Genomic DNA, 16,685 nt, shown 5'->3' on the forward strand with positions numbered 1-16,685 from the left:
TGGTTTTAGAGAGGAGAGGAGAGGAAGAGACCACCATATAAAGTAGCAAGCACTGGGGAAGAGATGGGAACAGACAAGGCAGGAGGCGGCAGTGCTTCTGAAGACATAACATCTTGATGTCTCTCCGAGGACTCACTCGAGCCAGGAAACTGTTTGAGTAAGACTGTGTAACAATCTGCTTGGTGTCTTTTCAAGCCACCAGGATCTTCTTTTGTCTTCCACTGTCCTTTCATTGGAAGTCAGGGTTATGAACCAAGATCATACCCCTATGGTTCCAGATGAGCCAACCAGAGGAGAGCCCTAGACCAGTAGAACCAATCAGAATACTGATGACTCAGAAACCATCATTCTAAGATTCTGGAGCTGAAACATCATGAACTGTAGAGCCAGAATTGACTAGAAGTTGACCCTCTGCCACCTGACTTCAATGAAATCTGGTCCACTGAAAAGAAAACAGATGGCTTGCAAATGTACAGTAAAAGCACAAACAGCGAACAGAGAGAAGCCAGTGTAGGTTTGTGGGTCCTTCATCCTCTTCCAGATCTCTGGTTGAGTTTCCCTAGAAGCTTGCTTATTTCATAAGTTCCAGTTTTGTGAGATGCTTTAATATCCTCAGATCAGGTTTCTTTTTGCCTTTGAAAGTAGCTAGTTGGCTTACACTAATTATTATAACCCCAGGATCCTACAGTGTAACTCTATCAGCAAGGGATCATGAAAGGATAATTGTAGTTCTCACAGGCTACCAGGCAAGGAAATGAGAATGGTCATCTGGCTGTCTCAAAAATTGGTTCTTAAAATAGTTCAGTGCAAATGCAAATTGAAATTCTAACTTTATAGAGTTCATGAGTCCCTTAGACATACTAAGACTGGCACTTCCACGGCACAGAGTAAGTATGTTAATGACCTGAAAGATATAAAACGTATTTCCAGGCTGAAGCTCTATTATTAACTAATAACTGTTGTTGGTTATGTAACCCCTGAACTGCTGAGTCAGACTTGAGTTTGGTACTTAAACTAAGTCAGTCAGGAGAAAAACAAAAAAAAGTAAACAAGTTTTTTAAATGAAATTATGATAAAGTATTAAGAAGAAAATAAATATGAGGCCGAGATGAAAGAGCTGTATAGCGTCAATTTCAACTGTCATGATCAGGGACAGCCTTCACGAGAAGCATCTTTAGAGTGAGGACTGGACATTGTGTCAGCTCAATCTCCTGAAGATATCATAAGGAACATCATAAGTAAGCTGCCTACAGCAAAAAGGAGCCCAAAGTGCAAAATGGCATGTGAAGCCACACACAAGGCAGGTACACATGGAGATAAAAATCACAGGCAGATTTTTAGCTCATTCTAAACTTAAAAAAAAAAAATTGAAAATTGTTTCATTTAGGATGCTGTTTTGAATTACTTTTGTAATTAACTTATTTTATTCTTGGCAGTCTCATATGTGTATACAGGATGTTGTGATGTGTTCATGCTCTTGTCCTTTCTTACTTTCTACTGACCCCTTTCTTCTTTGCAACTAGTTCCCCTCCCATTTCTCTGTGGGAGAGTGAGTGTATGTCTTATTCAGGTCACTCCAACTGCTCTGTGTTCAAGATTGTTAGGACCATGCCGCATGAAAAGGACAGAATTTCACAGCCCTCCTTTCCATCACCCCGTTCTTACATTCTCTATATTCTACTCCCTCTTCTGCAATATTTCCTTGGCCTTGGAGAAGGTGATACAGATGTCTCCAGGGCTAAGCACTCCTCATTACTGTTGTCAGCTGTGTGACTGGTCATGAGTCTCTGCTTTGGACTCTGCCCATTATTTTACAAAAGCTTCTCTAACTCAGGGGATTTATTTTTAAAGCAGAGTGCTGTGCTCACTCAACATGAAGGATCCGAACCTTGGAGCTTCAGAAGATTACAGCATGGGTCCTGGTGGGACACCAATGTGACCACAGCAAAGAAGATAGCAGCCAAGCTGGAGAGAAGCAAATAAATTCACAATAGTGTTCTGATACTTTACTACCGGGGCACGCTGCACTCCAGTAGAAAGTAGTGTTAAAAGGAGATAGGAAAAGGGGAAGTCTCAAAGTACCATGTCAAAGAGCAGAATAGCTCTAATGTATTCTCATTGCATAGAAAGGAACAGAGAGCCCAAATCAGTGAGATAACTGGTTCAGAGATATTTGACTGATTCACCTTGTCCCACCTCCTGGCTCTTAACCTAAGGTGTTCATTTCCCTTTCTTCACCCAGAAGCATGCAGTGGTCCCAGTCAGGGAAATAAGAGTATGGTGTTTACAGAACACCACATCCAAACCTATGTCATCTCCATCCTCATACCTTCTGAATGCTTCTGTTAAACACACTCTGTAAAACAAGACATAAAGAAGTTAAATGTCATGCAAACAGTGCTAGTTGTCACAGCCTGTCCCATCACACAAACTACCCCACTGTTGGAACAGTACAGGAACGGAGTCATGTGAGAAGAATTCAGAGTGCTTGTGAGAACACTCCAAACAAAACCAAACAAAAAACAAATAACAAAAACAAACAAACAAACAAGACAAGAGTCTTGTGACCGCAGTTTTTCCAAAACATGCACTTGTTCTTGGTTGTGTTTTCATGTTCCTCAAGGCAGATAGGAGTGAGTTTACTTCAGATTACTCATTATTGTTTGTTGTTGTTCAATTAAACATTTAAACTATTCTTTACCTACGTCCATGGAAAAACATGTTTTTGGCCAAGTGCAGCTTGTCCTTGTTTTTGTATATTTTGTATATAGCTAGAACTCATGAGAACTTTACTCATGTGACCTTTCTTAACCTTCAGAGTATAAATTCTCTGAGGCTCTAAATAAAGTTGGTTATTGCCTGAGATGTTACTCTGCCTCATTTACCAGCTCCATTCTCTCAGGATCCGCTGCCTCTAGAGTGGAGACACCCGCTATTCCCCCACTCCAACCACCACCAACAAACTTCCAAACATTGAGTATTCTAGTTGTCTATTGCCTTGTGGTAACTACTACAAATGGGGTGACTGCTACAGCTCTGACCTAGGGAAAAGCTCGGGCTTCTTGCTGCCCCTAAAGCACCTGTTCTGCCTGTTCCTGTCACCTGTTGTCTGATGATGATATTTTTCTGTTTCTGGCACACACCAGAATCTTTATGTAAGCCCTGCTGTGCCAGAAAGAAAAGAAAGAAAAGAAAAGAAAAGAAAAGAAAAGAAAAGAAAAGAAAAGAAAAGAAAAGAAAAGACATGCCTACTAAGCACCCAAGAGCCTGTGGAGCTGTCTGTAATCAGTGAGATATTGTCTCCAGAACAACAGATTCTGGCCATAAATCACAACTTCAACTGGATCCACGTACCTTTCCATCTTCTCAAAATGTATAGTAGCATTTTCTAGGAAAAGAAAAAATGAAATAGCAGCATCCATCTCCCGTGGCTGTTGTGGAGATGACTTAGCACAGAGCACTAGGATCAGTGTTTTGTACTAGGGAAGGAGCTAGAAGTTGGTTCTCACTGTCAGTATTGTGTTCCACATCAAGGGCTAACTGGTGTGATTTTGTCTGCAGTGGGCAGGCACCATGCAGGCTTCCTCACAGTAATATACAGTCACAATTTTCTAGAAAATAAAATTTTATTTTATTTATAAAATAAAATAAATTATTATTAAAATAAAATAAATTTTATTTATAAAATAAAATAAAATAAAATTTTATTTTCTAGAAAATCAAATGAAAACAACAGGTACTCTGCTATCCTGCTTTGCTGTGGACGGTTTCCTGTTAGAAGAAAAAGGAGATGGGGCTCTCTGGGTGTTGACCCGACCTGCCTACAGGTATCCCCCTGTACCTCAGTGAGGCTAAATCTGGAGGATCAAAGGTTAAGTTCCAAAGATCTGTGTGTTGGAAAACTAGAGAACTCCAGGCTTATGGCTCAACAGTAGTGCAAACAAAACATTTCTCATTTTTATCATTAAAGCAAGCAGAGGATGAGGTGACTTTTATGGTTAGATTAAGCAAATAAAAATATAGTGAGGGAAAACACCTCGTGTTATGTCTTGCCATCTTTGGTCATCTGAAAAGAACCAAGAATATTCCTCCAAGGGCTTTGTTTTTCCCACAAAGATAATATGGACATGCCAGGGGCTTTCTCTTCGTTTTCTTGCTTTCAAGTGCATTTAATTATCATCATTGATGCAATTCTTTCTAGAAGACCACCTTGTGAGAAAAATGTTCTGCCATCTGCCTCATCCACAGTTCAGTGTAAGTTCACAGCTTTCTTGCAGAGGTTTCCATACTTGGAAAATCAATGCAATGGCCATCTTAGGCACAAGGCATGGCCCAGGACATGAGATGGGAGGGACCTTAGAGAGTCTTCATTTAGACTCATTTGGTATGTAACACAAAAGTTTACTTCAGTTCGCCTCAGCCAGAAAAGGGAATATTTCCCTGGTCCAAAGAAAGCACAAGCAGGAACTTGTGTGTGGAACTGAAGGCTATTAGTATGTTCTCCTCTTATTCAACAGAATCTCACTGGTGACACACTTAGAAATAGAAAGTCTCCAGGGCACTTCTAAAGCCTAGCCTGCCTCACCGCACCAGCTACCCCACCATTCCCCAACTCCAACCACCAACACCACCGTTCCAGAGGTTCTCTAGTTGTCTATTGCCTGGTAATAACTACTAAAAATGTTTATGCCTGTTTTCTCCCTCCAACAGGGAACAGGACAGGAGCCTACCACAGAAAGCCTCTGAAAGGCTCTACCCTGCAGGGCACCGAGGCAGATGTTGAGACTCATAGCCAAACTTTGGGCAGAGTGCAGGGAATCTTATGAAAGAACTGGGAGATAGTAAGACCTGGAGAGGACAGGAGCTCCACAAGGAGAGCATCAGAACCAAAAATTCTGGTCACAAGGGTCTATTCTGAAACTGATACTCCAGCCAAGGACACTCATGGAGGTGGCCTGGAACTCCTGCACAGAGGTAGCCTATGGCAGTTCAGTATCCAAGTGGCCTCCATAGTAATGGGGACAGGGACTGTCTCTGACATGAACTGATTGGCCTGCTCTTTGATCAGCTCCCCCCGAGGGGGGAGCAGCCTTACCAGGCCACAGAGGAAGACAATGCAGCCACTCCTGATGAGACCTGATAGACTAGGGTCAGGGGGAAGGGGAGGAGGACCTCCCTTTTCAGTGGGCTCGGAGAGGGACAGGGGCGGGGAAGAGGGAGGGTGGGATTGAAAGGGGAGGAGGGAAGGAGGTACAGGGGGGATACAAAGTGAATAAACTGTAAATAATAAAAATAAAAATACTTAAATAAAAAATGTTTATGCCTTAACCCATCAAAACTTTTATTGGTTTTCATACTATAGAAGGTTAGGAATCAAGACAGGACTCTGGTGGTTTCTGTTTCATGTACCTGCAGTGGGGGTCACTTCACGGTAGTCAGATGGCAATAAATTCATGTTATACCCAAGACAGCTTAACACGTTTTGTGGTTGTTTTGTTGTTGTTGTTGTTTTAAGGGAGCTCTGGTAAAGCTTTATTAAAGGAAAACTTTCCTGATTTACTTTTCACCAGTCTGTTCCGGCATGCTTCTAATAATATCAGAATCACCTGGGCCAATGATAGCCAGTGTGCATACTCTGTAGTATTTTCCACACGCTGTGCCCAGTTCAATATTATCGCCGCTGTAGCGATGGACACCAGTTTTAGCGAACATGGCATAGTATTCTACTTCAGATTTCCTCAGAGCCGGGCAGTTGTTGGCGAGAACAACCAATTTCGCTTTGCCTTGTCTGATCATCTTCAGAGTCTCTTTGTATCCCAGAACATACTTTCTGCTTTTCTTAACAAGCTGGAGCCTAGAGCTGATCTACTCCAGAGACTTTTTCGTCTTCTTTGCAGCCACCATCTTCCTGCCTTAGGTGCGGGACAATCCCCAACCAAGATCAGCTGCCAAGATGGCCCAGCTTAACACATGTTAAAGGGTCGTTTCACCTTGGGATGTCCACTGTGCAACATTGGTCTTCCTGCCCAGGTGGAAAGATGTCCAGGAAACCCTCAACTTTAAAGCCTGGGAAAGTATCCCAGCTCTGAGGTAGGGTAGTGTCCCAAGGGAGGGATATACTGAGATACAGGAGCCCAGGAGCCACAAAGGTCTAGCGTGGGACAGAGTCTCAAGGGAAGGATATCCTGAGACACAGGAGCCCAGGAACCACACAGCCCCAAGAGGAGGCTTCCTCAGTGGACACACTGCATCTCCCAAAGGAGTGCATCCCCAGCTGAGCTGAGGAGCCTAGGAGACCAAGCTGGCTCCTCCTTCTTCACTTATTCTCTTCTGGGTTCTTGGCTTCTTCCAATGAGAGGGTCACAAATCAATCTCTTAAAAGAAATTTACTGAAGGGACAAATCCAGAAGAGGAGGGACGAACCCAGGAGTGGCTGCCTCTGTTCCCAGGAGGAGACAGCAGAGAACTGAGCAAACACAGCCTTTATATAGGATTTTTTAGGGGTGGAGCTCTAGGGCAGATTTCCAGAGTGAGGTGTGGTGGGATTTCAAGTCCTGTGCATGGGGGGAAACTTAGAGATTGGTAGGTTTTTGTTCAGGCTTTTCACCTAAAGTTAGCATAAATCAGAAGGGGTCCCACTGAGGGCCTGGAGAAAGGGGCTGGAACTACTAGTTTGATAGAGAGGTGTGAGGGAGGGGCCTATTAACTCATGCCTCACAGGATTTACACAGACTAAAACTCTAAGCTAAACAAAACCACTTTCTTTAACTAAACTATGAACTTATAGTAAGGGGTCAGATTCCTGGTTCTGGCCCCTAGCTGGCAGTGCCAGTCCATACAAAGCTCCCTGTTTGGGAGGAATGGCTAGTTTACACATAGTTGCCACAAAGGGGGCACCAGAGCCCACAGACTAGCTCTAGTCAAACCAGCCTCCCTCTCCCGGAGTTTCCTGTCAGCTGGAACTGAGGCCTCAGGTGCAGCGGCTTTCTCTGTGGCTTCATCTTCTCAGTTTCTTCAGGAGTCTGATCTCCGGTCCTAGGGCTTTGGAGGTATAGCCTCAGCTGCTCTGGAGTCCTGAGGTATTGCTGTCCAGAGGTGTGGAGAGGTGAGCAGCACAGCCTGAAGATCCAGGCACCCCTTTCAGGGACCACAGTGGGTGGCATCCAAGGGAGCTGAAGAGCTGAAAAGGGTTACCCAGGGAAAGATATAGGGGGAGCCCAGAGGCAAAACTTATAGCAGCCCCTGGCTGCTGGAGCTCCTCAGCAGGGGCCTGGACACCTTCCCTGTAAAGTATGCAAAGTTTACAAAGTGTGCAAAGTTTTAATTGCTCTTTGATCGCTTTTTCCTGTTGGGCGGCCTTGCCAGGCCACGGAGAAGAAGGAGGCTCGCAGTCCTGATGAGACTTGGTAGACTGGGGTCAGATGGTAGGGGAGGAGGGTTCCCTCTTCTGAGGACTGGGGTGGGGGGAGGGTGAAGCCAGGAGGAGATGATGGAGGGAGCTACAATCATGATTTAAAGGGAATAAATTATAAAATAAAATAAAAATAAAATTAAAAAAGGAAAAAAAAAGTTTTATTTCCCCCCCCCAAACAAAACAAAACAAAAAACGAAGGGAGTCTTGCAGGGAAGGCTTTCCTTGCTGTGACAAGCAAACAAGTACCAAGACATATCATCCCATTTCTTACATGATGGCTCATAACTTCCCAGAAACCCAAGTGGAAGCTGCAAGGCTTTTTTGAATGTAGCTTCCAGGTGTCTGAGAAATATCACTCCATTTGATATATCCAAGTGAAACATGTCACTTGCTCAGGTTTAAGGGGAAGGACAGTAAGCTGACCAGGAAGAGGATGGATAGATTTTGAGACTCTTTAGTTACAGACAAGTCACCACATAAGTATCCATGCTGCTTGCTTAGATTCAATGGGAAAGCTAAATGAGAAACGGAACTAAATGTCTGATCTGCTGGTTCAGGGGACTCAGGACATAGCTTCAGGATAGGCCATTAGCGGATTTCTCTGGAAAATTTATCCCCCGTAAATCTTGTTCATTTCAAGAACTGATGTAAAGAGGAATAGGAACAGTCTGTAAGACAAAAGGATTAGTACACTGGTACTTTCCGCATAGTGTTGGGCGTGATAATATTGTAGAATGCATGTGAAGGGCGTGGAACAGTGATTGGCACACAGTAAAAACATCATCAGTACCAGCTCCATGATTATCATCATCACCACGCCACAATGAAAACACCTCCCAACAACAGGCAGGCATCAAAATGTAACTCCTCAGAGGCTTGTGGAAATGTGATTCTTTTGAACCCTTTGACTGTTATAAGCAAACTGCCAACAGTAACTCATTCAGAGTTTTGTTTTTTTTTAAATTAATAACTTTCAGTCCAGTGAGTTCTCTAACCAAAATAACATCATTTGAGAGTCCTTAGAAACCTATCTACACAAACCTCAGGAATGATTATATTATGTAAACAGTCAATGGTCAGCTACAAGAGACCAAGCCAGCCAATATTACAGGATGGATGCATGGTTGTGTGTGGGGGTGGGGGGTGGGGGGAGGCTCACAAGTACCCACTCCTAGCTCAGGAGCCACGAGAAGTTGACTTCTTTTGGAAAGGAGAGAATCCATTTTCTCCAGTGATCCAGGAAGTTCCTGGCAGGCTCTCCATGGTCCAGTAGATGACTGACATCCATGGAGAGCTCAAGGTGGATTCAGTGAGTTATTGAAAGAAAAAGAGAATACATAAATAGGGGAGGGAGTGTTGGGGTAGAAGATCCTGAAGGAGGGGTTGGAGTGGATGTAATCAAAGCTATATACATATATAATTATAAAGTAATTTAAAAAATAAATAAATTTGATAGTCAAGGTGACCATTTTGTGACAATGGCACTTTTTAGATATTTCTCAGAGTCCTTAAAACACTTGATATATATCTCTGTGGCTGAAACAAAGTATTTTTTTCACTGCCAACTTATTGTTGGGATTAGTTTGGTGTCAAACATGCCTTCTGATAGAAGTTGGAAGATGTTTCTGCTCCTTAGCTCCTTAGGAATTGAAAGTTATAGGCTCAATTGTTATATTTTCAAATCCCTACAAATTCTTGCACTGAGCCATTCTTACTTCCAAATAGATGGACACAAGAGTGAAAATCTCATAAGCTACTTTTCTGTGATTCAGAGTTCCTCACTCCAGCAGTATATCCAGAGCCAGTTCAGAAGATTGGAACAGTAGTGACCTACAATAAATGGGGTAGAGCTGTTGGATGAAACTGGGAGGTTCAGAGGTGAGAATGACAGAGGAGAGATATCATAGGACAACTACAGATCCATCCAATGAACACTCCATTTCAGAGAACACTTCCATTATCTAGAATTCATTATGGAGAGAAGCCCTGAAATAACTGAGCTGCTTCAGTTACCCATCATCTGAAAGCTGGTGTTGAAAATGAGGAACCTTGCCTCTGAGTTGGGAACCATGGAACAAAATTTACTGAGAAAATGCCAAATGAGAGCCATTAAGTGTCAAAGGCAAGGTGGATATAATGGCACTACTCAGCAAAACTTGAAGTGGAAAACAGGGTGCCTAGAACAACAGAGACCCGCAGGAGCTGGTACTACAAGGAGTGAAGAAATGCAGAGCCAACCAAAGCATTATTTGAGTTTTATAACCAGTGAAATGAAAGGACAGAGCCCTTGTCAGCTATAGTGATAAAATTATATCATTTCCAAATCTGGAATTGTAAAAGTCCTGGGACTTTTTGGCTTTAGGGAAGGAAGTCAGCTTACAAAAGGAAACAAGAACATAGCGTAAATACAATAAATATCCTATTGATTTATCCCCCAAAGCCCACGTATGTATAGTGAGAATTTTGGAATTTTGGTTTCTTTAAAAAACACAGAAATGGATCTAAGATGGTGGCGCTGGGAAGACACTGTGTCTCAGGAACAGGGCAGCAGTGACGGCACAGTGACCAACAAACTGAACTCTGGGCCCTAAAACATCAGCGATGGTATTTCCCAGGTGAGAGGAAGCCCCAAGGTGTGGGAATCAACCAGGTTCAAGTCACCCAGCTAGGACCCAAAAGAGCTCCTGGGTCCTTATAAGAACTCGGTCTCCAGCCCAGAGCCACATGCCTGCATGTTCTGATCACCTTCCCAGGCTGAACTGTTGGCCCCACAACACCCGAAACTGGGATTCCCAGTAGAGAGAAAACCCCATGGAGAAGGAAGCAATCAGGGCTGACCTCAGGTCACCAGTCAGTCCCTGGAAAAATTTGGGGTTCAGCAGGCACTCAGCCGCCAGCCTAGAGTGGGGTGCTCAGCTGCCAGCCCAGAGGACTGCTGCATGCCCAACTCACCATCCCAGACAGAACTGTGGGCCACAAGGCACCAGAGACTGGGTTTCCCTGTCGGGAGGAACTCCCACGATGAGGGAAGTAGCAGGTCCAGACTCAGAGCACTCAGCCAACCCCCTCCCACACATAGAAAAGTTCTCAGGAAAATTTCCAGGTTCCTGCAGACATCCAGTTGCCATCTTGGAGCCACTACTCGCCTGTGCCTACGTGCTCTACGCACTACTCCAGATGGAACTGTGGATCTCAAGACACCACAGACTGGATCTCCCTTTCTGGTGGGGGGAAACATCAGATCTGACCTGAGGACATGCAACTCCAGAAAAGTTTCTGGGTTCCCGAAGGCTCCAGGATCTAGCCTTGTGCTGCACTCATGAGAGCTGTCATCATCTGCCACTGATTACTGCTTGGGTACTGAGGCACAGCGCTCTAACCTCAGACCTACAGAAGCCTGGGATCCCTGAAATCAGCCCCCAGATACTGCTCCAAGGCGCAACTAGTTATCCCTAACTAAACCGACCAAAAGAAGCTGGGGCTCCCAGCTTCTTTAAGAGGGCAGAGCCTAGAAAACAGTGTAAGAACAGCAGCAGCAGGTCACTAAATTAAGAGCAAGAAACCCAACAGCAGGGTAGCTGTCTCCAGGACTTCTCCAGATGAGAGCAGAGCCCCCATGACTAACAAAGGCCACAGCTACCACTCAAGTCTGTATGCCTGAGGTGAGCTGTGACAGTTCTTGAGAAACACCGGCCATTTGGTAACCATACCCAAAAAGCTGAGAAGGCCTTCTTCAGGAAAAACCATCTTCCTGCCAAGAGAATTCTCCCTACCCCAGGATTCCAGGAAGCACCAGAAAGTAACAGCCAACACCTAATATAGCCCAATGGGTAGAGGCCAGCTTAAAAGCTCAACCAACAAAAGACAGAGCAATAAGGTATCTCCAGAACCCATTTATCTTGGGGCAAGCAGCCCTGGACACCCCAGCATAAATGAAACTCAAGAAGATGACCTCACATCTATGCTTATGAAGAGGAATGGCAGAGAAACACTTAAATAAATGTTCAACGTCCTTAGTCATTAGGGAAATGCAAATCAAAATGACCCTGCTATTTCACCTTACACCCATCAGAATGACTGAGATCAAAAACTTAAGTGACAACACTTGCTGGAGAGGATGTGGAGAAAGGGGAACCCTCCTCCATTGCTGGTGGGAATGTAAACTTGTACAACTGCTTTGGAAATCAGTCTGGCACTTTCTCAGACAATTAGGAATGGTGCTTCTTCAAGATCTAGCTATACCACTCTTAGGCATATATCCAAAACATGCTCAAGTATACAAAAAGGACATTTGCTCAACTGTGTTTATAGTAGCTTTATTTGTAATAGCCAGAAGCTGGAAACAACCCAGATGTCCCTCAGTTGAGGAATGGATACAGAAATTGTGGTACATTTACACAATGGAATACTAATCAGCAATTAAAAACAAGGAAATCATGAAATTTGTAGGCAAATGATGGGAAATGGAAAAGATCATCCAAAGTGATGTATCCCACAAGCAGAAAGATACACAGGATATATACTCACTCATAAGTGGATATTAGACATATAATATAAGATAATCATACTAAAATCCATACACTTTAAGAAACTAATAAAGAAGGAGGACTCTGGGTAAGATGCTCAATCCTCATTCAGAAAGGCAAAGAAGACAGACATCAGAAGAAGGTGAAAACAGGGAATAGGACAGGAGTCTACCACAGAGGGCCTTTGAAAGACTCTACCCAGCAGGGTATCAAAACGTATGCTGAGACTCATAGCCAAACTTTGGGCAGAGTGCAGGAAATCTTATGAAAGAAGGGGGAAATAGAAGACCTGGAGGAGACAGGAGCTCCACAAGGAGAGCAACAGAACCAAAAATCTGGGCACAGGAGTCTTTTGTGAGACTGATACTCCAAACAAGGACCATGCATGGAGATAACCTAGAAACCCTGCACAGATGTAGCCCTTACCAGCCCATTGTCCAAAAGAATTCCCTAGTAATGGGAACAGGGACTGTCTCTGACATGAACTCAGGGTCTGGCTCTTTGATCACCTTCACCTGAGAGGGGAGCAGTCTTCCCAGTCCACAAAAGAAGACCATGCAGCCAGTTCTGATGAGACCTGAGAGGCTAGGGTCAGATGGAAGGGAAGGAAGACCTCCCCTATCATTGGACTTGAGGAGGAGCATTGGAAGAGGGAGGGAGGGTGTGATTGAGATGGGATTCAGGATGGGGCTATAGCTGGGATACAAAATAAATAAACTGTAATTAATAAAAATAAAATAATTTTTTTAAAAAAGACAAAAACAAAAGAAAACAAAACAAAACACAAAAATGGTCTGGTGAGATGTCTCAGAGTTTAAGAGCACTGGCTGATCTTCTCAAGGTCCTGAGTTAAATTCCTAGTGACCACATGATACCGTACAACCATCTATAATGAGATCTGGTGCCCTCTTCTGGCATGCAGGTGTACATGCATGCAGAACACTGTACATAATAAATCAGTTTTTTAAAAAAAGACAGAAATGTTTTAAGAACATGCTTTCTTATAATAAATAAAATAATATGTTTTCTTATAGTAAACATAATAAATATAAGATGTGGGGATATGAGGCTGCTTTGCCGCAGTTGACTATGATTTGCCTCATGCTCTAGCAGAGGCATGGTTTTGCCAGCTGCAGATAGTTTCTGCCATTGTGTGACGTTGTGAATTCTGCAAACATTTCAGAGGGTGTATAAATGCTAAAGCCTTGGTTGGAGAGGGGGATTGTTAGTTGGTTGTTGGTCATTTTTCATCACAGTTGGTTAAGTTTTCATGCACAAAGAAGAACAAGAAGAAATTAAATATCCTGATGGAGAAGATCAAACTTGCCCCAAGGAACTCAAAGAAAAAGTCTAATGATAATGTTGGCCACTTTCCGAACCCCTGACTTTGTTCAGGGATCTCTTTTCTTTATTCTTTATCCCTTTTTCTCTTCTCTAGTGTTAAGGGGTTCAAAGGGAAGAAGAAATGTTGTGGAGGTGTGGAAGAAAGAAGAACATACAAAGTAGCAATATTACACATGTGTCCATTTTCTAGAGTGACTCCAGATATACAGGAATGTTTAGGTTTCTGCTTCATGAAATACAGTCACGTTCCTTGTGTTTTCAAGTGTGGATTAGCTATGAAGGCCAGCTGATAAACAGAATTATGTTTGTAATATGTAAACTGGGTACATATTCTCTGTGTAAAAGTCTTTTATTCGTTTGCATACGGGTATGGGTGAGTGTCTACCATGGCCAGAAGAGTGATCTACTGGAGCAGAGTCACAGGAAGTTGTAAGCTGCCAGATGTGGATTTTGGGAACTGAATTTACATCATTTAAAGAGCTGCAAGTGCTCTGCTGACCTATCTCTCAAGTCTGTGAGTAGAGATTCTTAATAGCTAAGAGAAACTTCACTTTCTTTCCTGGTCCATTGATTAAGAGCCATTTTTTTCCAGATTAAAATGTTTATTTTTTTAACTTTTATTAATTACACTTTATTCACTTTGTATTCCCCCATAAGCTCCTCCCTCCTCCCTTCCTAATCTCACCTTCCCTCCCCCTTCTTCAAGCATGCCCTTCCCCAAGTCCACTGATAGGGGAGGTCCCCCTCTCCTTCCTTCTGATCTTAGTCTATCAGATCTCATCAAGAGTGGCTGTATTGTCATCTTCTGTGGCCTGGTAAGGCTGCTCCCCCCTCAGGGGGAGGTGATCAAAGAGCAAGCCAATCAGTGCTTTCTCAGACAACTGGGAATAGCACTTCCTCAAGATCCAGCCATACCACTCCTAGGTGTATATCCAAAAGAGGCTCAAGTACACAATAAGGACATTTGCTCAACCATGTTTGCAGCAGCTTTATTTGTAATAGCCAGAAGCTGGAAACAGCCCAGATGCCCCTCAACTGAAGAATGGGTACAGAAATTGTGGTACATCTACACAATGGAATATTATTCAGCAATGAAAAATAAGGAAATCATGAAATTTGCAGGTAAATGGTGGGAACTGGAAAGGATCATCTTGAGTAAGCTGTCCCAGAAGCAGAAAGACATACACGGTATATACTCACTCATCTAGACATATAATATATGAGCCATTTTTAATAGAAAGACTTAATTGGAATGTCTTAAAACTGTTGCCGCCTCATGCCAAGAGAACAGAACAAAAACCATGTCAGCTCCTGGGTGAAAACACATAATTTATAGCTATCACCCAAACCAGAAAGTATGTGTGCATGGCAGTCCCAATTAAGTCACCTGTCAGCCAGAAACACTTGAACTATGGACCTTATGGGTGCACTCAGCATCTTTTTCAGCATTTGACCAGACTGGATTACTAAGAGTAAGAGCACATAAGAAACCTATCTTATGATTGAAAGTTGGAGTTTATTTTTTATATGAAAATATTGTCACTGTTACATGCTCAGGACAAAGAACTTTGCTCAGGGAACATACCATGTAATGTTTTTATTGTTTCTTTACAGACTAGCCCCTAGTCCTGCTTACTCAAAACAAGCCTAATAAATTGTCTTTCTGTATGAACATGTACCTGTTAGTGGTTACCTCTCAGTTTGATACTGATCACACTTCTGAACAGCAGATATTGGTCCTCCTGTTTTTTTGTTTCACGTGAAAGTCTTGTAAAGCAAGACTTGCAGATGTGAGTTCACCGATGTGAGCACATGGTTCATTCTCATGAGCGAAACATTCTGTTCACAGCAAATGGCTACCTCCTGGCTGCTACACAGTATCTCTTGCTGCTGAAGCCATGCAGGCTGCTGATAGTTCTCCGGGACAGACGCTTCTAATCTGTGGCACAGATGGGCATTTACAACTGCACGCTTCTGCAAAATGCCTGTAAATAATAGTCCTTCTCATGTTAGGTAGCAACGTCTCCAAGCATTTCCTTAAGTTATCATGTATAGAGTTTAAGGAGGTATGGGCACGCTTTATCCTAAGTGAAACAGTACACAGAAACAATCTTGAAAATACCTCTGTTGCCCAGGGGTGGGGCCAGGAGGGGTAACAGAAGCAAACGTGGTATTTGTATTTTGCTGACAAGTGTTATAAAAGATTCCTACCCCCTTCACTGTGTCTTTACTGTACTGACAAAGGCAAAGCATACTGCTGCATTGTAAGCCCAGGCACCTAGCTAACTAGCACCAGCTTGTCCCTGGGGAACGTAAAGTGCATTGCCACTCCCAGCCAGCAGGGAAGGGGGTCTGTGGAGCACCGCTTTGCAGGGGTCCCTAAAAGTGGGTGATGGTCTGAATTTAGCCACCTTTTGACCTCCCCCTCATGGCAACACAAATGTAATTCCTAAAAATGATGCACTACCAACCAGCCTTTTAGCCTGTGAACTGTTCATTTTCTACACAGCAGGTCATAGTGAAGACATTTTAATACTTGAGTTTCTAGTCTTTGGATGTATTTTTACAGATGAAATATTTAGGAAGATTTTTATCTGCTTATAATTTGGAAATTTTAGTGTGCAATCTAAAGGAAAAGATAAAGACATCATGTTATTAGCATTAGTCCACCTCCCAAATAGAGTGTTTTTATTGCCAATTATTTTTATATTCTGGCTCCAATTTATTTTGCACCAGTGCAGGCCTGAGTTGCTGCTGGTTGTATGTAGTTTGTGAATAGAAGCTCGTAAGTGTTAACAGACCTTGTAACGTTCACTGTAAGATGAATTATTCAGGATGTGAGGAATCTCATTAAGTCTTAAAGTTAATTTAAATTAATTTATCTGTTTTCTCTAAGAAATGTTTACTATAAAATGTATATGGAATTTACCCTTTGGTATAACATCCAGGAAAGTATGTGCAAATGAAGTTGCTCCAACTTCTAGTTTTCTAATTGTCTTAATGAGATTTATTTGTTTTAGGGAAAGAACAACTTGTTGAAAGCATCCAGTTCTGTCTTACATACATATTGTCACAGCCTCTTCAAGATGTGCTTGTGCCACCTGTGACTTAGTTGTTAGTTAGAGTGAAAGGGTGACCGCTGACTCATTGTTGATCTTCTGTTTGGAACGGAGCTACGGCATTCGGTGGAGTACTGTACTGTGAGGAAGTATTGCAGTATTACATATGCCTGCTGCTCACCCCTGCCTGAAGATGACAGCACCGACTACCTCCTCAAGCATTTGTCTGTCAACCACGGGCACCGACCATCAAGCTGGCTTTAGCTACTCTGTGTTGTGTGTGGTGATAACAACTCTAACCCTATAAAGACCAAAGTGAACCCTGACTTCTGTGTGTCTTTA

The 16,685-nt window shown here is 43.0% G+C and overlaps 1 pseudogene; it reads right to left on the reverse strand.

The window, feature by feature from the left end:
* Positions 1–5,524: 5,524 nt before the first annotated feature.
* On the reverse strand, positions 5,525–5,953 carry LOC110563560 (large ribosomal subunit protein eL30-like; annotated as a pseudogene).
* Between the last annotated feature and the right edge of the window lie 10,732 nt (positions 5,954–16,685).

This window comes from Meriones unguiculatus, chromosome 4 (genome assembly GCF_030254825.1).
Source record: "Meriones unguiculatus strain TT.TT164.6M chromosome 4, Bangor_MerUng_6.1, whole genome shotgun sequence".
NCBI classification, from domain to species: domain Eukaryota; kingdom Metazoa; phylum Chordata; class Mammalia; order Rodentia; family Muridae; genus Meriones; species Meriones unguiculatus.